Below are 23711 nucleotides of genomic sequence, written 5' to 3' on the forward strand. Positions count from 1 at the left end.
ATTGAAGAAAGGGGAAGCACTGTATGTGGTGACAGAAAGTTTACCAATATCATATCATCTTTAGTAATGTGGGAAGTAGGAAATGTGCCTAATGAAGTGGGTAACTAACATATCTAAGGAGATTTCCAAGTAAAGTGTTGAAGGTGCTGCCTGGTTTTTTCCTGGTGCTTATAGTGAATTGGAAGAAAAGATAAATTCAAAACCAAAACGAGGCAGGATTTCATAGTTCCAAAGATTCTCAGCCTCTCCACATAGCAAACCTGCTAAAAGTAAGAAACATCTTCAGAATAAGTTTCAAATCCAGGATACTACCAGGAAAAACAAGCTCTAGAGATAAAGCCAAGGGTTAACTTGTTAAAACCTTAGAATGATCAAAGTTGATGCCACAGTGTAGTCATACAAAAGGCCCTGTGAAGAGATGAATGGTGGGCCTCACCAATCCTCTCAGTTAAACAATAGGGCATCTGGTTTAAAAATAAAGGCTGGGGGGGGGGGGGGGGGGGGGGGCTCTAGTATTTTAAATGGCTAAAATTTTGTGATGTTAGGGAGCCATAGATAACGTATTTTAACATATTAGTCATTTTAAATTCTTCATCAATTTCAACTGTATCTGTTTCTGTTGCTTTGTCTCTTTGCACATTTTCCCTTGTCTTTTCAAATGCTCATAATTATATTGATATCTGGATATCCTGGATAGGACAGTAGAGACTGAGGCAAATAATTTCTATACTTGGTAATGGGCAGACCTTTCCTTTGGTTAGGTTTTTGGTGCAGGAATTGTGTTTATCTAATCAGTAGTTAGGCAGGTTTGGTGTTTGCTGTTGGTATGGTTACCCTCAGTGCACCAGAGGCTTCAAATTCCTCTAAGCACAACTTCTCTTCACATGGGACCACATGCTTTTCTCAATGTCTGCTGTACCCTCAGCTCTCTGTCTTCCATCCTAGAGGGTTTGTCTCTTGTTAGTTTCTCGCTGGTATTTAACTGTTACTTTTACTAGACACTGGTTAGCTTGGTGGTGGGGGGTCTGGATGGGGGTGGTAGTCTCCAGTATTCTAACTAGGCCTATGCTAATCAGAATCTGTAAGCCTAAATTTTACAGTGCTCCTCTCTCTCTTCTATACTACAGTTCTGGAACTGCAGTTTCTGGGATGTAATCCTGCATTTCCCCTGAGGTTATTTTCTGTCCCCTCCCCTCCCAGCTTCCGTGTTTTCACCAGTGCCTTAAGGGCTCTTTAGTTTAAGGTACCGCTCCTTCCTGAATTTAGGATTTTTGTTCCATAGGACAGATGCAGGAGAAGGCTCCAGGAATTTGTGCCCTTTCCATTGCAACCATTGTTCCCTCTCCCAGGCCTATAGCAAGAGAAATACTTTATCAGGGCTCTCATCAAGTGGGGCTTATGGAAAAAAAGCTTGCAAGACCGTTCAAGCTCCACCTGTATCTACTGCTCCAGGAGGCTCCCCATGCTCTCCTGCCCACATTTGGCTTCCACCAATTTGTTATCTATTGCAGCTGAAATGTCTCTGCCTATTGCCAGCTGTGTCCACCGAGGTAAGCTAGTGCTCACACTTCATCCTTCCCTGTAGGTACATGTCTCACCTGAGATTTCAGGTTATGGCTGCTTTGTGAATTGAGCTCTCTGACTGTTTCAAGAAATGTCCTGAGCTTGCAGTTGGTTTCACCTCCCTTCCTCCCTCCTTCCTTCCTTTTTTTCTTTTTAATTATAAGGTTGGGAGCAACATCCTCTGCAGTCACTTAGACTTACCTATAATTATTTACACATACTTACATATTTAGTTGTTTTGCTTATTAAAATAATTCAGGGGTGCCTGAGTGGCTCAGTCAGTTAAGTGACTCACTCTTGATTTCAGCTGGGGTCGTGGTCTGAGGGGTCATGGATCGGGCCAGCACCAGGCTTTTTGCTCAGCACAGAGTCTGTTTGTCCCTCTCCCTCCGCCTCTGCCCCTCCTCTGGAGTGTGCTCTCTCTCTCTCAAATAAATAAATAAAATAAAATCTTAATCAATTAATTAACTCAACAAGGAGGCAATTAGACTGAGGTGGCTTTAATGCCTCAGCAGCCTAAGGAAGCAAACCAAATCTTACACCCATAATGCCTCAAGGTTAAGGAATTAAAACCTAAGAACAATCCATCACCAACAGCCACCTAGCCATTCCCAAGTAAGGCAATGGCTTATGCTATAGCCCAGGTAAATACTTTCCTTGCTTTGCTTCCATCTTTTCTCCCATAAAACTCTCTCCCCTAGCTCCTATTGGTGGAGGGCTCCTAACCACTTCCGGTGCTGGGCTGGCTGATTTGAATGGATTTTTGCTCACACTGAGTCTTAAAACTGTAATATACCTCAGTTTATTTTTTAACACTCTCATTTTCCTAACATGCCCTCCCAATTTTCAAAGCTGGAACAATTTTAACAACAAAATAAATGACAATCGTATTAGATTATAACCCACAGAACCATAATATTTATTAATGTGAAGAGATAAACTGAGGCATGTTACATTATGCCATCCATAAGGGGAAAAAGTGCTATAGAAAATTTAACCTCTTTTAGAAAGTAGTATCTGGCCAGAACCAAAAAAAAAAAAAAAAAAACGACTGTCAAGTGCAGGCTAATCAATCAAAAAATATTCTTTGAATTGTACAAGTTCAGAATAGATGATATGAAAATGAATTTCAGCATACTAACTGTTCTACAGTGTCAAGATACACTAAAGTTCAAAAAATGCCTTTCTACCTAAAGCAAGTTAAAAATTCCTTATGTTTTCTTGAAATTTATTATATAATCCATTATAAATACTATTTATGAAAAAAAAATCCACCAAGGCTTCAAATGGGAAGGCAAAAAAGTAAGTTACTGAAAAATTAAAGTCTAACTTTCTTATTGTACTGCAATGTACCTTTAATTATGACAAAAAAGTTACGATTAGTTTAAAAAAATAAAAGACCAGAATAAATATAAAATAATAATGATCTACTCATTTTACAATGGGAAACTAATGGTGTACACTTTCTATTTTTCTTCTAAGAAATGGCAAGTAGAAATAGCAAACTGTCCTCTGGGAAAAATCAAAGTATCATGGCCTAAAAAAGAACCCTGTCCTCAAATGAATTAGTGCACAAGTATTCACTAGGGAACCATGCATTATTTGACACTGTAGGCATAGGACATGAAATAGTGGGGGGTTTTTAGGCTTCTTGGAACATGGCTCATATATATCAAAAACTGCAATTGTGGCCAAGATTATTTTCAAACTTTTTTTTTTCCTTTAAAGACTAAGCTATAGTACAGTTTGTGCATTAGTTTACGGTACCCCTCCCCATCTTAAAAAGTCTCAGTAAAAAAATGCAAATCCATATATAAAGAACTGTCACCATCTTTCAGCACAAACTACAATATTTTGCAAAGCCATTCATTTTTCAAGTCCCCATAAATGACACTCCTTTTCCCATCTATGCAAACAATCCATTAATTTTACTGTAAAAGACTTCCTGAGGTCACTTAATTCAGCAGTCTTGAACCAAAAAAATTCTCTCTATCCTAATACCTCCTAGAAAGATCAATCAATATTCCACTTATCCTTCTGCAAATGTAAATCAATGTTGGACACCTCAGGGAAACCCCTTCATTTACTTGAAACCCATATATCAAGTCATGTCTTAAACTCTCTTCCACAAGCTAAATAATTCATAATATTCCTAATTTATCTTTGTGGTATCTATTCTCCATTAGCTTGTAAATTTTGATGTGTATTTGTATTCTATTCTTTTATCAGCGTACTTAACAAAAGTGAAAAAGTTTCCTGGGCATATAGAGATTATTAAGGAAGGGATCTGAAGATAATTAAAAACTCACACCAGGTTTGTTTGTCTTTGCTTAACTCTGTTTTCTTGCCAAATAGCATAATATTGCTTGCGCATGTTCAGGTTAAATTTAACTAAAAACTGTGCATTCTTTATGTACTGGGGCTAACTGGTAAGTCTTTCTCTAAAATGAATTTCTAATTTATTTTTATCCTTAGGCATATAATAACCTGTACTTGTCACTACTGTCTTTTATCCTGTTTGAATGAATCCATTTTCCAACCTATTATGCCAACTCTGAATTTTATTTGTATCTTCTATTAACATTTATTCTTGTTTAGAAATACCAATAAATCTTATAGGCATCTTTTTGATACATAGATCTTTTTCATACATAACACCAAAAAAGATACTGACAACAAAGGACCTCACAGCTAGGTTTTTAATGGATCCCTCCAAGCTACAGATAAGCCAGTCTTGGAATTTAGACACACAGGGTTTTCCCACTAACATTTTTAAAAGTTAAGGCCATGTTTTTCAAAAAAAAAAAAAAGAAGAAGAAGAAGCCTATGCTTTTTAAAAGCTGCTTTTCACCTCAAAGGCACCATTTAAAAGAAGCTACAGTTATCACTTTACCTTTATACTGCATGTCACCTTGTAATCGAAAAACATGCTATTTATTTTGTATATTCTGCTGAGAGCTACTGACCATGATTTTGAAATATGCTTGCTAATGATCAGTGTCAGGTGCTAAGCACTCTCAGTGACTTCTCTCCTAAGATAATGTTAATAGATCTGCACAATATCTGAAATTATTTAAGTATACTATACTTAAATAGGTCATAGGACTACATAAGGTTTTCCAAATCTTCTAACACTTTCTGCATTTGACTTGACCTTTATCACAACTGAAACAATTTTCAATCTTTATACCTAATTTTTACTGGAGAGTAAATGAAAACAACTTTTATATTATTAATAATCCCCTATTAATACCTTTCCCCCCACTGATACTTTTAAAATTATTTGCTATTTATTCAAGTCTATTAGTTAAAAAAGCCATGTACCAGGCAAGGTAGGCAGAACACAAAACAAATAGTATCTGTCCTGTTTTATATGACATGATTTGGAAAGCAAAGTATACAAATTTAAAACTGTGTGTTTACTTATGAACAAGGAAATATATCTAACTATCCTTTATTCAAAGAGAAAACTTTTTTTTCTTCTGAAATGAAAGTTAAGCTTTCATATCCTCTTTTTCTTCTTATTTTCCACTTTCCTTCTTCTTCCTAAACAATTAAGTCCTAAAACCTTGATGTGGGGCACAGTCAGAATCAGACCGAGATCAGGAGGGTAAATGTACAAGGTTTGCCCAGTAGGATGTCAATGGCCAAGCAGGTTGAGAAGGGCATCAACACATGGCAGGGAGTCCAGCATGGGTGTCTCAGCCTCAGTAGAATGAGAAGAGCATCCATGTGGAAGAGTTGCCTAGCATGGGTATAAGAGCCTAAGCATTCGAGGTGGGTATCTCTGTAAGGGGGTAGGAGAGACCCAGCATGAAGATTCAGAGCCCAAGTATGGTGAGGGTGAGGCAGGGTCTATGCAGCAGTTGGGAGTAGGTGCTAGTACAGAGAAGCCCACAAAGAGTGATGAGAACACGCAAAAATGGTTAACCTCTAGCAGTTTATCAGGGCCCAAGGAAGATGAGGAAGACATATACTCATCAGAACTCGGGCAGAATGAGAAAGATTATTCTCAAGAAGGGGCAGGGTGGTAAAATGTCAGAGCTTGAGGGTGAGTGAGGAAGGTATCAACACAAGGGAGAGGACCAACGTGGAGGTCAGAGCCAGAGAAGGATAAGGAGAACATAACTGCCAAGGGGAAGCCTGGTGTGGGTGTCAAAGCCTAAAAAGATAAAACATGATATCCAAGTAGTGGGGGCAGCCCAAGAAAAGAGTCAAAACAGAGTACAGTGAGGAGGGCATTCAGGCAGAGTATGGCCTAGACTGGTGTGCTGAAATATAAGCAGGGAAAAGAAGGCATCCATGGGAGGGGGACTGGTGAACTAGAATGGGGAGTTAGAGCTCAAGCAGGATAAAAGGCTTCTGTGCAGCAGAAAGAGTAGCAGCAGAGAAGGAGGATTAGTTACATACAAGTGACTAACGAAAAAAGTAAACAAATTAAAGATAATATAAACCAGATTTCTCAATGTCAGCCAGGAGAGTTAAAATTATAACATTTTATCAAGTACTCACAAACATTTATGAGTATCAACCATACCCTGGGCCATGAAATAAACCTCAAAAAAAATGTAAAAAATGTTCGCTGACCAGAATAGAACCACACTAGAAATCAGTAATACAAAGACAGAGGAAAGTCTCCAAACACTTGGAAATTATAAAATATAGTTCTAAATAAGCCATGGGTCAAAAAGGAAGTCTGAATAGAAATTTTAAAAATATATACATACTGAGGGGGGCGGAGCAAGATGGCAGAGGAGTAGGAGACCTAGATTTCGTCTGGTCCCAGGAATTAAGCTGGATAGAGATCAAACCATTCTGAACACCTACAAACTCAACAGGAGATCAAAGAAAAGAAGAGCAACAACTCTCTGAACAGAAAAGCGACCACTTTCTGGAAGGTAGAACGTGCAGAGAAGTGAATCCAAGGCGATATTCGGGAGGATAGACGGCGGGGGAGGGGCCTCCGACGGCCGCTTCTGGCAAGTGATAGAGCCGTGGAGCACAAAATCGGAACTTTTAGAAGTCGGCTCCGCTGAGGGATGTCGCTCCAGTGGCTAAGCAGGGGGTGGAACCCTTGTGGGACAGTGTGGTCTCAGGACCCTCGGGGTCACAGAACAACCGGGGGTGCCTGAGTGCAGCAGAGCTCCCAGGTATCGGAGCGGGGAAGCCGGCTGCAGAGGCGGAGCCCAGGCGCGGGCTCTCAGCTCGGGGTTGCCATAAACCGTGATCCACAGCACAGTCGGGCCACTGCTCCTCCAGCAGGGACCCAACAAGCGGCAGATCCGGAGAGACTCCCCTTCTTCCCTCAGGAGGAGCAGCGCGGGAGCGCACTGCAGGGAAAGGGGCCCTCTAAGCAAAGAGAGAGCCTAAAAGCAACATAGACCAGAAAGGAACACAGACAATATACAGTAACAGTCACCTTACAGGCAATACAATGGCACTAAATTCCTATCTTTCAATAGTTACCCTGAATGTAAATGGGCTAAATGCCCCAATCAAAAAAAACAGGCTATCAGATTGGATAAAAAACAAGACCCATTGATACGCTGTCTGCAAGAGACTCATTTTAGACCCAAAGACACCCCCAGATTGAAAGTGAAGGGGTCCATGCTAATGGACACCAAAAGAAAGCTGGGGTGGCAATCCTTAGATCAGACAAATTAGATTTTAAACCAAAGACTATAACTATATCCTACTTAAAGGGTCTATCCAACAAGAAGATCTAACAATTGTAAATATCTATGCCCCTAACATGGGAGCAGCCAATTATATAAGCCAATTAATAACAAAAGCAAAGAAACACATCGACAACAATACAATAATAGTGGGGGACTTTAACACCCCCCTCACTGAAATGGACAGATCATCTAAGCAAAAGATCAACAAGGAAATAAAGACTTTAAATGACACATGGGACCAAATGGACTTCACAGATATATTCAGAACATTCCATCCCAAAGCAACAGAATACACATTCTTCTCTAGTGCCCATGGAACATTCTCCAGAATAGATCACATCCTAAGGTCACAAACCAGGTCTCAACCGGGACCAAAAGATTGGGATCGTTCCCTGCATATTTTCGGACCACAATGCTTTGAAACTAGAACTCAATCACAAGAGGAAAGTTGGAAAGAACTCAAATACATGGAGGCTAAAGAGCATCCTGCTAAAGAATGAATGGGTCAACCAAGAAATTAAAGAAGAATTAAAAAAATTCATGGAAACAAATGAAAATGAAAACACAACTGTTCAAAATCTTTGGGATGCAGCAAAGGCAGTCCTAAAAGGAAAGTATATAGCAATACAAGCCTTTCTCAAGAAACAAGAAAGGTCTCAAATACACAACCTAACCCTACATCTAAAGGAGCTGGAGAGAGAACAGCAAATAAAGCCTCAACCCAGCAGGAGAAGAGAAATAATAAAGATCAGAGTAGAAATCAATGAAATAGAAACCAAAAGAAGAGTAGAACAGATCAACAAAACAAGGAGCTGGTTCTTTGAAAGAATTAACAAGATTGATAAACCCCTGGCCAGACCTATCAAAAGGAAAAGAGAAATGACCCAAATCAACAAAATCATGAATGAAAGAGGAGAGATCACAACCAACACCAAAGAAATACAAACAATTATAAGAACATATTATGAGCAACTATATGCCACCAAATTAGATAATCTGGAAGAAATGAATGCATTCCTAGAGATGTATCAACTACCAAAACTGAACCAGTAAGAAATAGAAAACCTGAACAGACCTACAACCACTAAGGAAATTGAAGCAGTCATCAAAAATCTCCCAACAAACAAAAGCCCAGGGCCAGATGGCTTCCCAGGGGAATTCTACCCAACATTTAAAGAAGAATTAATACCTATTCTTCTGAAACTGTTTCAAAAAATAGAAATGGAAGGAAAACTTCCAAACTCGTTTTATGAAGCCACCATTACCTTGACCCCCAAACCAGAGAGAACAAGAACCATATGATCCTCTCAATAGATGCAGAAAAAGCATTTGACAAAGTACAGCATCCTTTCTTGGTCAAAACTCTTCAGAGTATAGGGATAGAGGGTACATACTTCAATATCATAAAAGCCATCTATGAAAAACTGACAGCAAATATCATTCTCATTGGGGAAAAACTGAGAGCTTTCCCCCTAAGGTCAGGAACACAGCAGGGATGTCCACTATCACCACTGCTATTCAACACAGTATTAGAAGTCCTAGCCATAGCAATCAGAACTGGAATTTGGATGCAAGGATCTGACTCTAGAACTTATACTATTAACTGTATGCCAAACTGTCTTTAAGATAGCAGGACGGGAAGAATGAAGGGGGGGAAATATGAGGGGGAGATGAACCATGAGAGACGATGGACTCTGAAAAACAAACTGAGGGTTCTAGAGGGGAGGGAGATGGGAGGATGGGTTAACCTGGTGATGGGTATTAAAGAGGGCACGTTCTGCATGGAGCACTGGGTATTATATGCAAACAATGAATCATGGAACACTACATCAAAAACTAATAATGTAATGTATGGTGATTAACATAACATAATAAAAAATAATTAAAAAATAAAAATATATACATACTGAATGCAAATGAAAATAAAACAAATCAAAATATGTACAATGCATTGAAAGCAGTAATGAGAAGGAAGATTATAGCACTGCATACTGATGGTAAAAGAGGAATGGCTTTTAAATTCCTACTTTAAGAAACTAGAAAAAGAACAATATAAATCCAAAGCAACAGGAAGGAAGGAAAGAAGGGCAAAAATCAGTAAAATTGAAAATAGGAAAAACACATAAAATCAATGAAACAAAAAGCTGGTCTCTGGACAATAATAAATAAAACTGATAAATGATAAACCTAGAAAAACTGACTAAAGGAGAAGGTACAAATCAGTGGAGAATTCTATCGAATATTTAAAGAAGAATTGACACCAATTTTATAGTTTCTTTTGGAAAAGAGAAAAGGAGAGAATACTTTCTTTATATTTGTTAGTTATTTATTTATTTTTAAATATTTTATTTATTCATTTGACAGAGAGAGCACACAAGCAGGGGGAGTGGCAGGCAGAGGGGCAGGGAGAAGCAGACTCCCTGCTGAGCAGGGGGCCTGATGTGGGGCTCAATCCCAGGACTCTGGGATCATGACCTGAGCCGAAGGCAGAAGCTTAACGACTGAGACACCCAGCCACCTGGAGAGAATACTCCTTAACTCATTTTATAAGGCTAGTAGTACGAGACTCCGCCAGTTTAAAAAAAAAAAAAAAAGGAAAGAAAACCACAGCCCAATGCCTTTCATGAACTTTGATGTAAAAATTCCAAGCTAATAGAAAATCAAATTAGAAATGTATAAAAGCAATGATAATAAGTAAGATTTATTACAAATATGCAAGGCAGGTTCATATTCGAATATCAATTAATAAGATCCACCATATCAATAGCTAAACTTCAAGAAAACTCATATGATCATATTAATTGAAACAGAAAAAATGACAAAAATGCAATCATAACAAAAACCCTTATAAAATGAGGAATAGAAGGGAACTTCCTCAACTTTATAAACAGCATCTACAAAAATTCTACAGCTAACATTATACTTGATGATAGACTGAATTTTTCACATAAAATCAGGAACACAGTAAGGTGTCCTCTCTAACCACTCCTATTTACATAGCACTATAAGCCCTAGCCAGCACAATGAGGCAGAAAAAAAGAAATAAAAAAAATACATATTGGAAAGAAGGTAATAAAACTGTCCCTAGTTGCAAATTATATGATTGTCATTGTCCCAAGGAATCAACACCAAAACTCTGAGAACTAATAAGCAAGCTCAGCAAGGTTGCAGGAATTCAGACAAACACACAAAATTCAAACACATTTCAACCACAAACATGAAAACCAAAATTTAAAACACAATACCATTTACAAGTGCTCCAAAGAAAATTAAATACTTAGATATAAGTGTGAGAAAACATGTACAAGATCTGTATCCTGAAAATTACAAAATTCTGATGAAAGAAATCAAAGACCTAAATAAATGGAGAGACATACCATATTCATGGACTGGAAGATACAACAAAGTACAGATATCAATTCTTCCCCAAACTGATCTATAGTTTTAATGTAATACCAGCAAGCTTTTTTTTATAGACATTGACAATCTTATTCTAAAACTATTATGGAAAGCCATAGGACTAGAAGTGTTAAAATAATTTTGAAAAAGAATAATGTGGGAGAAATCACTCTAGCCAATATTAAGGCTTACAGTATAGCTAGAGTAATCAAGACAGTTGGCAAAAGGAAAAACACATAGATGGATGGATTGGAAAAGAGAACTCCAAAAGAGACACATGTAAATATGTCCAAATGATTTCTGCCAAAGGTATAAAAATTTCAACAAATGGTGCTAGAGCACTTGAACATCACTAGACAAAAAAAAAAAAAATGAAGCTCAACCTAAACTTCATACATCATGCAAAAATTAACTCAAAGTGAATCATGGGCTTAATACAGAATGTAAAAATATAAAGCTTTAAAAAAAAATAGGAGAGGGGTTCCTGGGTAGCTCAGTCGTTAAGCGTCTGCCTTCAGCTCAGGTCATGGTCCCAGGGTCCTGGGATCAAACCCCGCATCGGGCTCCCTGCTCAGCCGAAAGCCTGCTTCTCCCTCTCCCACTCCCCCTGCTTGTGTTTCCGCTCTTGCTGTCTCTCTCTCTCTGTCAAATAAATAAATAAAATCTTTAAAAAAAAAAAAAGGAGAAAACTTAAGTTAGAGTTCCTAGACTTGACAATAAAAGCATGATCCATAAAAGAAAAAATTGATACACTGGACCTAGTTAAAATTAAAATCTTTTGCTCTATGAAAGACCTTAGGCAAGCTAAAGATCAGGAAAAGTATTTGCAAATTACATATCCAACAAAGGATTTGTATATAGAACATAAAAAGGACTGTTAAAACTCAACAACAAAAACAAAAACATTCCAACAAAAATGAACAAAAAGGACGAACAGACATTTCACTGAAGAAGATATAGATGGCAAATAAGCATATGAAACAATGTCCAAAACAACTGGTCATCAATGGTCACTAGAGTAATACAAATAAAACCACAATTAGTTAACACTAAATACCTCTAAGAATGGCTAAAACAAAAAATAATTATAACAAATATTGGCAAGAATGCAAGGGAGCTAGATCTCTCTTGCATTGCTGGTGGGAACGTAAAATGATAAACCACTTTTGAAAATAGTTCAGCAGCTTCTTGCAAAACTAAATATGCATTACGACACAATGTCCCAAAGAAATGAACATGTTATGCTCACACTAAAACCTATATATGAATGTTCATAGCTTCATTTGTAGCAATCAAAAACTAGAAAAAAGGGGCACCTGACTGGCTCAGTGGGTGGAACATGAGACTCTTGATCTTGGGGTTGTATAATCAAACCTCACGCTAGGTGTAGAGACTACTTAAAAGAATAAAAAAAATAAAAAAACTGGAAAGAAGCCAAATATCCTTCAACAGATTAATGGTTAAACTGTGGTACATCCACCTATGGAAAAGACTTAGCAATAAAAGGAACAAACTTTGATACATGCAACAATTTGGATGGATCTAAAAGGAATTATGGCGAATGGAGAAAAAAGCCAATCGCAAAAGATACCATACTGTATGATTCCATTTATTATAGCAAAATTATGGAGATGGAGAGTGAATTAATGGTTGCTAAGGATTAGGGAAGGGGGTAGGAAGGAAAGTTAGCTGTGTCTATAAAAAGACAACATGAGTAATTTTCTTAACAAAACCATTTTGTGGGGTGCCTGCGTGGCTCAGTCGTTAAGCGTCTACCTTTGGCTCAGGTCATGATCCCAGAGTTCTGGGATTGAGCCCCACATTGGGCTCTCTGCTCTGTGGGAAGCCTGCTTCTCCCTCTCCCACTCCCCCTGTTTGCGTTCCCTCTCTTGCTGTGTCTCTCTCTGTCAAATAAATAAATAAAATCTTAAAAAAAAAATTTGTCTTTACTCTGGTGATGGTACACAAATCTACATGTGATAAAATTGCATAGAACTATATATATACACAAGTGAGTATATGTGAAATCTATACAAGGTTGATGGGTCCTATCAATGTCAATTTCCTGGTTGAAATATTGTGTTATAGTTAATCAAAACACCACCATTGGTGAATATTGGGGAGAGCGGACATAGGCGCTCTCTCTGTATTATTTCTTACCACTATAGGTGAATCCACAATTACCTCAAAATAAAAAGGTTTAAAAAAAAAATGGATCACCTTGGGGGACCTAGGTGGCTCAGTCAGTTGAGTGGCCGACTCTTGATTTGGGCTCAGATCATGATTTCAGGGTCCCTGGATCTAGCCCAAGTCAGGCTTCATGCTCAGTGGGGAGCCTGCTTGAGGATTCTCTCTTTCTCTTTCCCCCTCTCCTTTGCTCCTCCCTCCCTGCTCTCCTGCACATGTGCGCACTCTCTATCTCTCTAAAATAAATAAATCTTCAAAAAAAAGAATCATCTTGCTATTCTATTTTTGTTTTGGTGAGTCCTGAACTAGAATAAAATAAATGTCCATGAGTACATTATTATTATTATTATTAAAAATAAATAACAAAATGAATACTAAAATAAGTAAATAAATAAATAGAGCAGAAGGGACAGCTCATCCTTAAACAAGAATTCCGATTAGTAAATGCAAAACGAATACGGGAAACATAAAGTAACTACTATTAGAACATCACAGTAATAGTTGTTGCAGTGAAGTCCCTTTGATGAGTGCTTATAACAGTGAGTAAAAGTTTCAGAAAAAAACAGTGGATTTCAATAATCGCCATGGACCTCCACCAATTTATTAACTACAGAGAACAATGCAACTTTTCAGGGGAGAAACATAGTACACTCTACATCAACTATATTATCATAGTTAAAACCACCAGTAACATATCAACATCATACATCCCCTGATATAATATCATAATGCAATATAATCACGAGAAAACATGAAAAAAAAAAAAACTGAAAGAAATACTACAAAATATCTGACCAGTATTCTTCAAAAGTGACAGGTCATGGAAAGCAAAGAAAAACTAATATACTGGGCGCCTGGGTGGCTCAGTTGGTTAAGTGACTGCCTTCAGCTCAGGTCATGATCCTGGAGTCCCGGGATCAAGTCCCGCATCGGGCTCCCCGCTCGGCAGGGAGTCTGCTTCATCCTCTGACCCTATCCCCTCTCATGCTCTCTGTCTCTCATTCTCTCTCTCAAATAAATAAATAAAATCTTTAAAAAAAAAAGAAAAACTAATATACTGCCACAAATGGGAGGAGACTAAGGAAACATGAAAACTGAATATAAAATGTGATACTGGAACAGAAAAAAAATTAGTAGGAAAGCTGAGTAAATCTGAATAAACTGTAGGTAATTAATACTACTGTACCAGTATTAATTTTTGATCATTGCAATATGTTATTCAAGATGTTAACTACAGCAAGCTAGGTGAAAGGTATCAAAACCCATCATAGCTTTTATTAAAGAGCTTTATTGAATATAAGCTATATGTAACAAGGTTAACCCATTTAGAGCATACAATTCAATGGTTTTTCCTATATTTTCAGAGTTCTGCAACTATCACCATAATCTAATTTTATTTTATTTTTATTTTTTATTTTTACGATTTATTTATTTACTTTTTAATTTTATTATGTTATGTTAGTCACCATACATCATTAGTTTTTGATGTAGTGATCCATGATCCATTGTTTTCGTATAACACCCAGTGCTCCATGCAGTACGTGCCCTCCTTAATACCCATCACCGAGCTAACGAATCCCCCCTCGCCTCTCCCCTCTAAAACCCTGTTTGTTTCTCAGAGTCCATAGTCTCTCATGGTTCATCTCTCCCTCCAATTCCCCACCCCCTCATTTTTCCCTTCCTTCTCCTAGTGTCCTCCATGCTATTCCTTATGTTCCACAAATAAGTGAAACCATATGATAATTGACTTTCTCTGCTTGACTTATTTCACTTAGCATAATCTCCTCCAGTCCCACCCATGTTGATGTAAAAGTTGGGTATTCATCCTTTCTGATGGCTGAGTAATATTCCATTGTATATATGGACCACATCTTCTTTATCCATTCATCTGTTGAAGGGCATCTCGGCTCTTTCCACAGTTTGGCTATTGAGGACATTGCTGCTATGAACATTGGGATGCATATGGCCCTTCTTTTCACTACATCTGTGTCTTTGGGGTAAATACCCAGGAGTGCAATTGCTGGGTCATAGGGTAGCTCTATTTTTAAATTTTTGAGGAACCTCCACACTGTTTTCCAAAATGGCTGTACCAACTTGCATTCCCACCAACAGTGTAAGAGGGTTCCCCTTTCTCCACAACCTCTCCAACATTTGTTGTTTCTTTCCCTGTCCATTTTGGCCATTCTACCTGGTGTAAGGTGGTATCTCAATGTGGTTTTGATTTGAATTTCCCTGATGGCTAATGATGATGAACATTTTTTCACGTGTCTGTCAGCCATTTGTAGGTCTTCTTCAAAGAAGTGTCTTTTCATATCTCCTGCCCACTTTCTGACTTGATTATTTGTTTTTTGGGTGTTGAGTTTGAGAAGTTCTTTTTTTTTTTTAAAGATTTTATTTATTTATTTGACAGAGAGAATGAGAGAGAGAGCACATGAGAGGGGGGAGGGTCAGAGGGAGAAGCAGACTCCCTGCCGAGCAGGAAGCCCGATGCGGGACTCGATCCAGGGACTCCAGAATCATGACCTGAGCCGAAGGCAGTCGCCTAACCAACTGAGCCACCCAGGCGCCCCGAGAAGTTCTTTATAGATCTTGGATACCAGCCCTTTATCTGTAGTGTCATTTGCAAATATCTTCTCCCATTCTGTGGGTTGCCTCTTTGTTTTGCTGACTGTTTCCTTTGCTGTGCAGCAGCTTTTTATATTGATGAAGTCCCAAAAGTTCATTTTTGCTTTCGTTTCACTAGCTTTTGGAAATGTATCTTGAAAGAAGTTGCTGAGGGCGATGTCAGAGGTTACTGCCTATGTTCTCCTCTAGATTTTGATGGATTCCTGTCTCACATTGAGGTCTTTCATTCACTTTGAGTTTATCTTTGTGAATGGTGTTAGAGAATGGTCGAGTTTCATTCTTCTGCATGTGGCTGTCCAATTTTCCCAGCACCATTTATTGAAGAGACTGTCTTTTTTCCATTGCATGTTTTTTCCTGCTTTGTCAAAGATTATTTGACCATAGAGTTGAGGGTCCATATCTGGGTTCTCTATTCTATTCCATTGGTCTATATGTCTGTTTTTGTGCCAGTACCATGCTGTCTTGGTGATCACAGCTTTGTAATATAGCTTGAAATCAGGCAACATGATGCCCCCAGCTTTGTTTTTCTTTTTCAACATTTCCTGGTGATTCAGGGTCTTTTCTGATTCCATACAAATTTTAGGATTGTTTGTTCCAGCACTTTGAAAAATGTCATTGGAATTTTGATCGGGATGGCGTTGATTGCTCTGGGTAGCATAGACATTTTAACAATGTTCATTCTTCCAATCCATGAGCATGGAATATTTTTCCATCTTTTTGTGTCTTCTTCAATTTCTTTCATGAGTGTTTTGTAGTTCCTAGAGTATAGATCCTTTACCTCTTTGGTTAGGTTTATTCCGAGGTATCTTATGGTTTTTGGTGCTATTGTAAATGGAATCGTTTCTCTAATTTCTCTTTCTACAGTTGTGTCGTTAGTGTATAAGAAAGCAACTGATTTCTGTGCATTGATTTTGTATCCTGCCACATTACCGAATTGCTGGATGAGTTCTAGTAATTTGGGGGTGGAGTCTCTTGGGTTTTCCACATAAAGTATCATGTTGTCTGTGAAAAGAGAGAGTTTGACTTCTTCTTTGCCAATTTGAATACCTTTTATTTCTTTTTGTTGTTTGATTGCTGTGGCTAGGACTTCTAGTACTAGGTTGAACAATAGTGGTGAGAGTGGGCATCCTTGACATGTTCCTGATCTTAAGGGAAAGGCTCTCAGCTTTTCCCCATTGAGGATGGTATTTGCTGTGGGTTTTTCATAGATGGATTTTATGAACTTGAGGAATGTACCCTCTATCCCTATACTCTGAAGAGTTTTAATCAGGAAAGGATGTTGTATTTTGTCAAATGTTTTTTCTGCATCAATTGAGAGGACCATATGGTTCTTCTCCCTCCTCTTATTAATGTGTTCTATCACATTGATTGATTTGTGAATGTTGAGCCACCCTTGCATCTCGGGGATAAATCCCACGTGGTCGTGGTGGATGATCCTTTTAATGTGCTGTTGGATCCTATTAGCTAGGATTTTGTTGAGGATTTTGGAATCCATATTCATCAGGGATATCGGTCTGAAATTCTCCTTTTTGATGGGGTCTTTGCCTGGTTTGGGGATTAAGGTAATGCTGGCCTCATAGAATGAGTTTGGAAGTTTTCCTTCTGTTTCTATTTTTTGAAACAGCTTCAGTAGAATAGGTATTATTTCTTCTTTGAATGTTTGGTAGAATTCCCCAGGGAATCCATCAGGCCCTGGACTCTTGTTTTTTGGGAAGTTTTTGATCACTCCTTCAATCTTGTTACTGGTTATTGGCCCATTCAGGTTGTCAATTTCTTCCTGTTTCAGTCTTGGCAGCTTACAGGTTTCCAGGAAGGCCTCCATTTTATCCAGATTGCTCAGTTTATTGGCATATAGTCGTTGATAATAATTTCTAATAATTGTTTCTATTTCCTTGGTGTTAGTCGTGATCTCTCCCCTTTCATTCATAATTTTATTAATTTGGGTCCTTTCTCTTTTCTTTTGGATAAGTCTGGCCAGTGGTTTATCGATCTTATTAATTCTTTCAAAGAACCAACTTCTAGTTTCATTGATCTGATCCACCGTGTTTCTGGTTTCTAATTCATTGATCTCTGCTTTAATTTTAATTATTTCTCTTCTAATGCGTGGCTTAGGCATCGTTTGTTGCTTTTTCTCTAGTTCTTTAAGGTGCAGAGTTAGTTGGTGAATTCGGGATTTTTCTATTTTTTTGAGTGACGCTTGGATGGCTATGTATTTCCCCCTTAGGACCGCTTTTGCAGTATCCCATAGGTTTTGGACCAATGTGTTTTCGTTCTTATTGATTTCCATGAATTGTTTAAGTTCTTCTTTGATTTCCTGGTTGACCCAAACATTCTTGAGCAGTGTGGTCTTTAGTTTCCAAGTGTTTGAATTTCTGCCAAATTTTTTCCTGTGATTGAGTTCCAGTTTTAAAGCATTGTGGTCTGAGAATATGCAGGGAATAATCTCAATCTTTTGGTATCGGTTGAGACTTGATTTGTGACCCAGTATGTGGTCTATTCTGGAGAAAGTTCCATGTGCGCTCGAGAGGAATGAGTATTCTGTTGTTTTAGGGTGGAATGTTCTGTAAATATCTATGAAGTCCATCTAGTCCAATGTATCATTCAAAGCTCTTGTTTCCTTGTTGATTTTCTGCTTAGATGATCTGTCCATTGCTGAGAGTGGAGTATTGAGGTCTCCTACAATTAACGTATTGTTATCAATATGACTCTTTATTTTGGCTAACAGTTGGCTATGTAGATGGCTGCTCCCATGTTGGGGGCATAGATATTTACAATTGTTAGATCTTCTTGTTGGATAGACCCTTTAAGAATGATATAGTGTCCTTCTGTGTCTCTAATTACAGATTTTAGTTTAAAATCTAATTTGTCTGATATAAGAATTGCTACCCCAGCTTTCTTTTGAGGTCCGCTGGCATGGAAGATGGATTTCCATCCCTTCACTTTCAGTCTGGATGTATCTTTAGGTTCAAAATGAGTCTCTTGTAGGCAGCATATGGATGGGTCCTGTCTTTTTATCCAATCTGCAACCCTGTGCCATTTTATGGGAGCGTTTAGGCCATTCACGTTGAGAGTGATTATTGAAAGATATGAATTAATTGTCATGTTGCCTGTGAAGACATTGTTTTTATAGATTGTCCCTGTAAATTTCTGTTGTATATCACTCTTGGGGTCTTTCTACTTTTATAAAACCCCCCTTAATATTTCTTGCAGGGCCAGCTTAGTGGTCACATATTCTTTCAGTTTCTGCTGGTCATGGAAGCTCTGCATCTCTCCATCCATTCTAAATGAAAGCCTTGCCGGATAAAGTATTCTTGGCTGCTGTTCTCCTCATTTAGTACCCTGAATATGTCTTGCCAAGCCTTTCTGGCTTGCCAGGTCTCTGTGGATAGGTCTGACGTTATTCTGATGTTCCTCCCTCTGTACGTAAGCAATCTCTTCCCCCTAACTGCCCTTAAGATGGTTTCCTTGGTTCTAAGATTTGCAAGTTTTACTATTACATGCCGGGATGTTGGCCTGTTTTCATTGATCTTGGGAGGGGTCCTCTCTGCCTCTAGGACGCAAATGTTTGTTTCATTCCCCAGATTAGGGAAGTTCTCAGCTACGATTTGCTCAAATACATCTTCTAGTCCTCTCTCTCTCTCTCCACTCCCTCCGGGATTCCAATTATTCTGACATTGGAATGCTTCATGGTGTCACTTATTTCTCTGATTCTATTTTCATGGATTCTGAGTTGTTTTTCCCTGGCCTCCTCTTTTCCCTTTTTATCTATTATATTGTCTTCCAGGTCACTTATTTGTTCTTCTGCCTCAGTTACCCTAGCTGTTAGATTATCTAGATTGGATTGGATCTCATTGATAGCATTTTTAAATTCTGCCAATTCAGCTTTCATTTCTGCCCTTAGAGACTCTATGTTGCCATTAATTGCCATTAATTGATTTCTCCATTGTCTTCACAATTGCTAGCCTGAATTCCATCTCCGACATCCTGGTTATATCTGCATCCATTTGTAAATCTGCAGCATAAGTCATAATCTCTGAGTCTTTTCTATTTTGGGGGCTCCTCCTCCTAGTCATTCTGTTGATGGGTGTTTGAGGGTATGTATAGAGTCCAAATTATTGACCAGAACCCAAGCAAGATGTACCTGTTTTCTTGGGACCTTAGGGTTGCTGGCCTCTCATTTTCCCAGCCTGTCTTCTGTGGGAGGGGCCTGCTACGCTGTTACTCAGGCAAACCTGTTTGGGCTGAGTTGCCCTGCCCCCCTGTGTTGGGGATGGGCTCAGCAGGAATCAGTTTTTGGGGCTTTTGTTCTCTGGCGGCTTTCCGCACCTCTTCCGAGAGTCAGAGCAAAAGAGACCGTTTCCAACCCTCTGCCTCAGAGCAGAGAGATCGCAGTCTGTTCTTCAGTGAGCTCTCCAGGCCACACTGTCTCCATTTCTGTCCGTACTGCTATAAACTGCAGCGTCCTGGGTTGTGCGCCCCTCCACAGTGCTCCCAGTCCTGCCTCCAGGTCAGGCACGTCTCTGCCCTTTATGCTTCTAAAACCGCCAGCCGCTCCCAGTTCGCAGGCATGAACCTGCTGATCTGGGTTTCTGCCTGAGGGGCTGCCCTAAAGTCCTTTCCCCGCCGCTACCGGTCTGCGAGTCTGTGCCCCATCCCCAGCATGAGAGGCTGTTCCTCACCAGCAGTGTAGGATTCCCATGGCCAGGCACCCTCCCGCTGCCGTTTATCCTCTGATATCTGCCTGCAGAATCACGGCTCCCCGCTTCGCACCTCGAAACCAACCGCCTGTGATATTCTGTTTGTAGAGATCCCGATCTTCTTACATCTCAGGCTGGTTTCGTGGGTGCTCACAGTGGTCTGGTAGATATCCAGCTCAATTCCGGGGACCAGTTGAAATAGGGTCCCCTACTCCTCTGCCACCTTTCCTTCCCCTATTTTTATATATTTTTTAAAGATTTTTTATTTATTTGACAGGGAGAGAGAGATAGCAAGAGAGAGCAAAAGCAGGGGGAACAGCAGAGGGAGAGGGAGAAGCAGGCTCCCCGCTGAGCAGGGAGCCCATTGTGGGGCCTGATCCGGATAATGACCTGAGCAGAAGGCAGATGCTTAACCATCTGAGCCACCCAGGTGCCCCCATAATCTAATTTTAGAACGCTTTCATCCTTCCCAAAAGAAACCTTGTATTCATTAGCAGCCACTTCCCATTTCTCATTCCTCCAATACTGTACTATTACAGCAACTTTTCTGTAAGCCTAAAATTATTTCAAAATAATACAAAAAAGTAATGATCATATTACACTGAATTAAAATTTAAATATATATAAAAACATATATAAAAATATATACAAAATTATGACACATTACAAATGGCACATAATCAAGAGAAGAAAATAAAGTTATTGAGTTCTAAAGTTCTTGAATTGCTTAGAATAGAGCTAAAAGTATCAATTAATACTAGACTGTGATTAGTCAAGAATGCATATTACAAATTCCCAGGGTGACCACAGGTTCATTTAAACAGGAAAATGAGGGGCGCCTGGGTGGCTCATACAGATGAGCATCTGCCTTCAGCTTGGGTCATGATCTCAGGGTCCTGGGATTGAGCGCTGTGGGGGGCTCCCTGCTCTGCGGGGAGTCTGTTTCTACCTCTCCCTCTACCCCTCCCCCATGCTCGCGCACCTGCATGCGCTCTCTCGAATAAATATTTTAAAAAATAAAATAATTTAAAAAAAAACAGGAAAATGAGTGCATTCAGCACAACTAGTAACCACAGGATAAAATACGTAAGGCAAAAATTGACAAAACTACGAAATGAAATGTGTAAGTTTCCAATCTGATGTGACCTTCTTTTACCTTAATAACCACTTTCAAAGCCCCCACCTTCAAATACAGTCACACTCTCAGGAACTGGGGGTTAGCATTTCAATATGAATTTGGTGGGGTCACAATTTCGCCCACAAGCACATAATGCATAAAGATGTAATTGGTAAAAATAACAACTCAAAGATTGGGGAACACAGCTGTACAGAGACAGAATTTTTATACACAACTGAAACTAAGTTGGTATGAATTCAAATTAAACTGTTATAAATTTAGGGTGTTAACTGTATTCCCCAGGGTAACAATTAAGAAAATAACTAAAAATTTTACAAAAAAAGGGCGCCTGAGTGGCTCAGTTGGTTAAGCGACTGCCTTCGGCTCAGGTCATGATCCTGGAGTCCCGGGATCGAGTCCCGCATCGGGCTCCCTGCTCGGCAGGGAGTCTGCTTCTCCCTCTGACCCTCCCCCCTCTCATGTACTCTCTCTCATTCTCTCTCTCAAATAAATAAATAAAATCTTAAAAAAAAAAATTAAAAAAAAAAATTTTACAAAAAAAAAGAAACAAGGACCCAATCAAAATGGTGTGCACACACACACACAAAATCAAACAAAAAAAGATAGCATTACTGGAGTAACTAGAAAACTAAAAAAAAAAAAAAAAAGCCTTTTTCATATATATATATCTTTCACATATATATATCTTTTATATGTATCTTTCATATATCTTTTATATATATAAAATATACATACATACATAACAGCAAAATGGTACTGTGATAAGAAATTACTTTAAATATATATGGGTTATGTTCACCAGTGAAAGAGATTAGGAAAATGGATTTTTTTTTAAAAACCCACATTCTAATATATGTTGCTTGTTAGAGACTCAATTTGAATTAAAAGACCCAAAAATTGAAAGCTAAAATATGGAAAAAGGTATTTTATGCAAATATCACTTAAATAGTAACCAAAAGGGAGCTGGTTGGCTATACTAATATCAGACAAAATAGATTTCAATACAAAAAATGTTACAAGACAAAGAGATGTCATGTATTGATAAAAAGGGTCAATTCTTCAAGAATGTATTAAAATTATAAAAATAAACCCACCAAACAACAAAGTCCCCCAAAATATGAAGAAAGCACTGACACAAGTGAAGAGAAATATAGTTCAATAATAGTTGGAGACTTCAATAACCAACTATCAATAAGAAATAGGACATCTAGATGCAAGATCATCAATAAAAAAGGGGGGACTTGAACAACACTGTAAGCCAACTAGACTTAAAAGACATATATAGAGGGTGCCTGGGTGGCTCAGTCGTTAAGCGTCTGCCTTCGGCTCAGGTCATGATCCCAGGCTCCTGGGATCGAGTCCCACATCGGGCTCCCTGCTCAGCAGGAAGCCTGCTTCTCACCCTCCCACTCTCCCTGCTGTGTTCCTGCTCTCGCTGTCTCTGTCTCTGTCGAATAAATAAATAAAATCTTTAAAAAAAAAAAAAAAAAAAAGACATATATAGAACACTCCACCAAACAACAGCTGAATCAACATTCTTCTCAAGTGCACATGGAATTTTCTCCAGGATAAATCATATATAAGCTCACAAAACAACTCTCAATATATTTAAAGAGACTGAAAGCATGCAAAGTATCTTTTCCACTGCAATGGACTAAAATTCAAAATCATTAAGGGTAAGAAAAGTGAAAATTCATAAATACATGGAAATCAAACAACACACTCTTAAACAAATGAATCAAAGAAAAAAATCAAGGAAAATTAGAAAGTACTTTAAGATGAATGCAACACAACATATCAAAATCTATGGGGTACAGCAAAAGCAGTACTCATAGGGATATTTATGGCATAAATGCCTACATTAGAAAACCAGAGAGATTTCAAGTCAGTAACTTTATACCTTAAGGACTAGAAACTAAAACCCAAACCTTGCAAAAGGGAGAAAATAATATAGAGCAAAGATAAGTGAAATAGACAATAGAAAGAAAATAGAGAATCTATAAAACCAAAAGTTGGTTCTTTGAAAAGATCAACAAAATTTAAAAATCTTTAGCTTAGACTGATAAATGAAAGATGATGTAAATAAAATCAGAAATTAAAGTGGGACATTACTACTAACTATACACAAATAAAAAGGATTCTAAGAGAATAGTACAAAAATTATATGTCTTAGACATTGGATAACCTATATAAAATAAACATTCCTAAAAACACAAAAATTACCAACACTGACTCAAGAACAAATGGAAAAATCTAAATAGATCTACAACACATAAGGAGATTTAAACAGTAATCAAAAACCGCCTACAAAGACAATCTAAGAACCAGATAGCTTCATGGATGAATTCTACCAATTTATTTTTCTACCAAATATTTAATGAAGAATTAACACCAATCCTTCTCAAACTCTTCCAAAGAACCTAA

At 38.3% G+C, this 23711-nt stretch overlaps 1 protein-coding gene across 2 annotated transcripts in view; it reads right to left on the reverse strand.

The window, feature by feature from the left end:
* Window positions 1–23711, reverse strand: part of KIAA1328 (KIAA1328 ortholog) — a 354421-nt gene that overhangs the window by 298841 nt on the left and 31869 nt on the right. The gene's annotated exons all lie outside the window — the stretch shown is intronic.

The sequence above is a fragment of the Neomonachus schauinslandi genome, chromosome 14 (genome assembly GCF_002201575.2).
Source record: "Neomonachus schauinslandi chromosome 14, ASM220157v2, whole genome shotgun sequence".
NCBI classification, from domain to species: domain Eukaryota; kingdom Metazoa; phylum Chordata; class Mammalia; order Carnivora; family Phocidae; genus Neomonachus; species Neomonachus schauinslandi.